This window comes from Somniosus microcephalus, chromosome 11, assembly GCF_052327205.1.
Source record: "Somniosus microcephalus isolate GS21.2 chromosome 11, FLI_Smic_1.0, whole genome shotgun sequence".
Taxonomy (NCBI): domain Eukaryota; kingdom Metazoa; phylum Chordata; class Chondrichthyes; order Squaliformes; family Somniosidae; genus Somniosus; species Somniosus microcephalus.
This window is the reverse complement of record NC_140997.1, coordinates 203,984,544-203,991,188: the sequence shown is the minus strand read 5'-3', so window position 1 is coordinate 203,991,188 and position 6,645 is coordinate 203,984,544.

Genomic DNA, 6,645 nt, shown 5'->3' with positions numbered 1-6,645 from the left:
GCTGTCGTTTGATTCTTCAAGTGTTCGGGGAATAGAGGGTATCTATACCATGTAATAATCTAGCTTCAAAGATTATGATGCCAGGTTAGTTTGTTAAAGGACGCAAAGTGTATTTTTTTTTATATATCAATATTGCTCCTGGCACAGTCCCAGGCAGGAAGCAGGGGAAGAGAGATTGAGATTATCAGTGCAGTCTCCTCGTTTGGCTGAACTAAAAGCAAATTTCCATTCCACATACAGCTCATACCTTGTAGTCATGTCCTGTAATGACTGGTATGGTTTTAATAGCTGAGCAATCTGCCCAGTGGTTTTAGTTACAGTACATAAACCATCTTGAATAATTTGGAGGTACAGTAGATATTATTTGATTTTCCAGATGAATCTTCATTGATTTTCCATCGTAAGGTCCCCTTCACATAACAACACAGTAAAACCATATTTTCCAGCAGGATGGAGCCCCACAGCCATGGGTGGCTAAAACCAGTCCTGTGCACAGTGCACAAAGACAGCAGTCTCTAAGATTGGCTCAACTCAACAGCCGTACATGCAAGAGCTGAATGCCAGAGCAGAGGTAAGAGTAACTGGCCTGGACATCAAGATAGTATCTGACCGAGTATGGCACCAAGGAGCCCTAGCAAAACTGAGGTCAGTAGGGTCAATGAGAAAACCCTCCATTGGCTGGAGTTGCATCTTTTTTTAAATATTTGTTTATGGGATGTGGGCGTCGCTGGCAAGGCCAGCATTTATTGCCCTTCCCTAATTGCCCTTGAGAAGGTGGTGGTGAGCCGCTGCCTTGAACCGCTGCAGTCTGTGTGATGAAGGTACTCCCACAGTGCTGTTAGGTAGGGAGTTCCAGGATTTTGACCTAGCGACGATGAAGGATCGGCGATATACTTCTAAGCCAGGATGGTGTGTGACTTGGAGGGGAACTTGGAGGTGGTGGTGTTCCCATGCGCCTGCTGCCCTTGTCCTTCTAGGTGGTAGAGGTCACGGGTTTGGGCGGTGCTGCCGCAGAAGCCTTGTAGATGGTGCACACTGCAGCCACAGTACACCGGTGGTGGAGGGAGTGAATGTTTAAGGTGGTGGATGGGGTGCCAATCAAGCGGGCTGCTTTGTCCTGGATGGTGTTGAGCTTCTTGAGTGTTGTTGGAGCTGCACTCATCCAGGCAAGTGGAGCGTATTCCATCACACTCCTTACTTGTGCCCTGTAGATTATCTGCGAAGTTGTGAATGGCACTGAACAGTGCAGTCATCAGCGAACATCCCCATTTCTGACCTAATGTTGGAGGGAAGGTCATTGCTGAAGCAGCTGAAGATGGTTGGGCCTAGGGCACTGCCCAGAGGACCTTCTGCAGCAATGTCCTGGGGCTGTGATGATTGACCTTCAATCACCACAACCATCTTCCTTTGTGCTAGGTTTGACTCCAGCCAGTGGAGAGGTTTTCCCCCCAATTCCCACTGACTTTTTACACGCAGGTTATGGTAGCCAAGGTAATGACCATTTCCATTGCCCTCCACTATCCGCAAGAATACTAGATACTGGCCTGGATGCATGCAACCGCAATAACACTCAAAGTTTAACACCATCCCGGGACAGCGCAGTCCACTTGATTAGCCCCTCTGCTACTGGACTCAATATCCACTGAGAGACTGTAGCTGCATTATGTACGATCTGCAAGATGTACTGCAGCAACTCATTAAGCTCACCTCAACAGCCCTGTGACATTTACCACCGTGAAGGATGAGGGCAGCAACATCATACGAATATCATCACCTTCAAGTTCCCTATAAATTAAAGGGTACAATCCTAAAGGGGTTGCATGAATAGAGAGACCTTGGGATATATATAGACAAATCGTTGAAGGTGGCAGGGCAGGTTGAGAAAGCGGTTAAAAAAGCATACGGGATCCTGGCCTTCATAAATAGAGGCTATGCGGTGATTTTCTGAGGCCCTTGGAGGCGGGAAAATTGGGAAAAAATGAGTGCAGTTCAGAACCTGCCTCCAACCCGCTTCTGTGGGATTTTGCCAGTGCCAGTTTTGCAGGGCGGGAAACGGTCCCACCTCCGGCTGGCCAGAGAGGTCGTTAAGGGCCTCTCTAATCCTATTTTGAGAGGTCCTCATTATTTTTCGACCATTTCAGCGTGTTCCACAACCCTCCTAAACCACGCCAGCTAAACCTGGCGGGTTGACAAGTGGGTGGCCTCCTCACAGCTGCAGCTCAAACATTAAATCAAAGATTTCATCAGAGATTAGTTACAGGTGGCAGAACTTTGCTTTAAAAGGTCTTTGAGCATTTTTAGAAGGCCTTCCGAGATCGGAGGTGCTGCAGCTTGTGGGACCTCCTTGGAAGACCCTCTTCCCGCTTGCAATGAGCGCTTCCCCAATGGAGGCATCTACCAGCAGCATGGGAACCATTCATTTTCTTTCACCACAGACCTCAGATTTGGATGAGGAGCATCCACGGCAGCAGCAGAACCAGGCAGCTCAGCAGCAGGACCCCCAACCTCCTGCTCAGCCACCTGATGCTGCACAGGGCAGAAGGTGCCAGCACATGGAAGTACGTCACCGCAGAAGATACCCCCAACACAGGGTTTACAGACAGAGGATGAGTTACCTCAACATGAGTGAGCAGCAGTGCCAAAGGAGGCTGAGACTTTCGCGAGAGGTTGTCCGAGAGATCTGCAGACTGCTGCAGCAAGACCTGGTGCCCAGAGGAACGGGTGGACACCCCTTACCAGTGGCTGTCAAAGTCACCACCGCACTCAACTTCCTTGCCTCAGGCTCCTTCCAGGGATCATCAGCAGACATCTGCGGCATCTCCCAGTCGGCCGCCCACAGTTGCATCACGCAGGTTACTGATGCCCTTTTTGCAAAGGCCCACAATTACATCCACTTCTCAAGGGATCAAGCAAGTATAACCGTGCGTTCGCTTGGCTTTGCAAATATGGCAGGCTTGCCAATGGTGCAGGGCATCACAGACTGCACACGTGGCCCTTTGGGCACCTCATCACAACCCAGCTATCTTTGTCAACCGAAAGGGCTTCCACTCCCTCAACGTACAGCTGGTGTGTAACCACAAGAAGGAGCTTTTGCATGTTTGCGCCAAGTTCTGTGGTAGTTGCCATGTCTCTTTCATCCTGCGGCACTCTAGCATTCCTCCGCTTTTCAATCCGCCAAACCAACTTAACATAAGAACATAAGAAATAGGAGCAGGAATAGGCCACTTGGCCCCTCGAGCCTGCTCCGCCATTCAGTAAGATCATGGCTGATCTTGGGCTCAAAGCCACTTCCCCGCCCGCTCCTATAACCCTTCTCTCCATTATCTTGCAAAAATCTGTCTATCGCCACCTTGAATGTATTTAATGACCCAGCCTCCATGGCTCTCTGGGGCAGAGAATTCCACAGATTTACGACCCTCAGAGGAAATTCCACCTCATCTCAGTTCTAAAAGGGCGACCCTTTATTCTGAAACTGCCCCCGAGTTCTTAGATTTCCCCACAAGGGGAAACATCCTCTCTGCATTTACTTTGTCAAGCCCCTTCAGTATCTTATATGTTTCAATAAGATCACCTCTCATTCTTCTAAATTCCAATGAGTATAGGCCCAACCCCCTCATCTCTGGAATTAACCTAGTGAATTGTCTCTGAACTGCCTCCAATGCAAGTATATCCTTCCTTAACGGACGGCTCCTTGGTGACAAAGGCTACCCCCTGAAGAAGTGGCTAATGACGCTGATCAGGAAGCCAGCTAACAAGGCTGAAGAGCGCTACAATGCCAGCCACACTTCGACCAGGTTCATCATCGAGCAAACCATTGGGTTGTTGAAGATGCGCTTCCGATGCCTTGACCGATCAGGTGGAGCCCTGCAGTATACACCATACAGGGTCTCCAAAATGGTCGTGGTCTGCTGTACACTGCACAACATTGCACAGCGTCATGGCTTGCAGCTTCCTGATGAGCAAGTGGCTCAGTTCCAGCCCTCCTCAGATGAGGAGGAGGAGCAGGAGAAGGTCAGAGCACCGGTGTATCAACCAGCAGCAGCACGCGAGCACATGGCTGCCCGTGATGCAAGGGATGAACTTATCCTGGCCAGATTTGCATAGGTTGCCCATGTTGGCACATATCCTTGGCTCCATCTTAAGACATCATAGACAATGGACTCTGGCCTCCTTTCACTCTGGCCACCAACCTGACAACACAAGTGTCGCGGAGCCTGCAATGTGGAGCTGCCTAAGGCGAAAGAACAGATGCCAGAACGCCAACATTTTGGCATCAAATCATTTTAATGCTTTCCAACAAGGATGGCATTTCATCAATACACAGAAACATTCTCCCAATCTGCACACAGATCTGGAGGTTATATCCCTTGCCAGCTGGACCCACACAGTCTTGGTTTCTTTGGGAGGCCTCTTCCTCGCAGGTGAGTGGAAGAGCACCTCCCTGCTAGTTCTCACCCCCTCAACCAACATTTGCAAGCGCCTCATCCGAGAACCTCGAGGAGGTCCTTGCCTTGGAATTGGACATAGTGGTTTCTCAGAATATGTTGCAGGTGGTGCAGCATTGACAGAAATCCAGTGGAATGATCCAAGGCAGCAAGCAGCCCTTAAATCAGGCTGGAAATGTGATGTCAGCAGAGGCGAGTTTCAGTCCCAAAACACTAAGTGACCAAGGGCAACCCACACCTCTGAAATCAACTGGCCAATCAGGGGAAAATCACAATTTTTTGAAAATTATCAGGAGGCGGGTTTCAAACCCACCCAAACCGAAACCCGCCTCCAGTGGGAAAATCGCCCCCATAGAGTACAAAAGCAAGGAGGTTATGATGAACCTTTATAAAACACTGGTTCAGCCTCAACTGGAGTATTGTGTCCAATTCTGGGCACCGCACTTTAGGAAGGATGTGAAGGCCTTAGAGAGGGTGCAGAAAAGATTTACGAGAATGGTTCCAGGAATGAGGGACTTCAGTTATGTGGATAGACTAGAGAAGCTGGGGTTGTTCTCCTTGGAGCAGAGAAGGTTGAGAGGAGATTTGATAGAGGTATTCAAAATCATGAGTGGTCTAGATAGAGAGAAACTGTTCCCATTAGCGGAAGGGCCGAGAACCAGAGGACACGGATTTAAGGTGATTGGCAAAAGAACCAAAGGCGACATGAGGAAAATCTTTTTTACGCAGCGAGTGGTTAGGATCTGGAATGCACTGCCTGAAAGGGTGGTGGAGGCAGACTCAACTGTCGCTTTCAACAGGGAATTGGATAAGTACCTGAAGGGAAAAAGAAATTGCAGGGCTAGGGGGAAAGGGCGGGGGAGTGGGACTAGCTGAAGTGCTCCTGCAGAGAGCCGGCACGGGCCCGACAAATGGCCCCCTTCTGTGCTGTAAACATTCTATGATTCTAAGTCTCAGCAACCTGACCTGGACATATATTACTGTTCCTTCATCGCTGCTGGGTCAAAATCCTGACATTTCCTAACCAACACCATTGTGGAAGCACCATCACTAGAAGAATTGGCAATGGTTCAAGAAAGGGACATAGGAACAGGAGTAGGCCATTTAGCCCCACCAAGGGATAGGCAATAAATGCAACCTTGCCAGTGTACAGAGAACAAATTTAAAATATTTGATAGGTGCCAGGGTTGAAATGCTGCAGCCCTTCCATACAGTACTGTTCCATACAGTAGGTGGGAGTATGATGGAAGGGACAATAATTAGACCAGGACCCAGGTTTGCTGGGTTCTGTGCTTCTGCAAGGCCGAGCTTGGGGCCGATGGAAGTTCTATCCCAAATAAGGTCACCCCCATCAGAGGGGGTGTGTCTGGGTAAGAGGAATCCTAAGCCAGGAGTTTCCTCATCCCAGGGCTGAAGGAATAACAGCGGCCAGTACTCCCAGAGAAAAGAGGAGTTCTGGCTGCTGCAGGGGCATTTGTGGGATCAGCCTGGGATTCCAGGCCCGGGATTTGATCAGGACCTCTGAAGTGTGCAAGGTTTTGTTTTCGGTTCCTTTTTAAAAGGGGGCTATTGGGCCATATTGTGGCATGTTTCCTGGGGTGATCCTGGCATTCCTACTCCTTTGCCCTTCCCAAGCAGGTAGCCTTCACCACATTTAGCGGTCTCCATGGACTGAGGGCACTCGAGATGTGCTCCTCGTGGCCTGGGAACCTGCCAGTAATATTTAAAAGAAGGAACCTCCTGCAACCTCAGAAAATCTGGTAGGGTCAGCGCTGGAAGTTCCCGGCCGGAGCATTTATACCGGGATAAAAGACCAGCTGATTGTTGGCTCAGATTAAATTAGGCTAAATTAGCTTTACTGTTCTACTGTAGTATAAATACCATAAATTGTTGTGCTAGTGCATTGCTGCCTTTAGGACAAAGATATTTTACATATTTTAAAGAAAGCTTTTATTCAAGACTTCTCAGTACTGGTTGTATTCTATGAATGTGGTTGAGGTTAATTTGAAGGAGTTATTTTTCTTGCTGACATTCTTCATTCCCCTTCTCTCCTGCGGGTGCTGACTATTTTCTGGGTATGGTTGCATTAGCACCAGGCATCCTCTCGTACCTTACCTAAGTGGCTATTATGAAAGTGTGAGCCTTGACAGTGCCAGCAAAGGTTGGGGGTTGGGGAATGACTCACAGCCAAGGCTGAGCT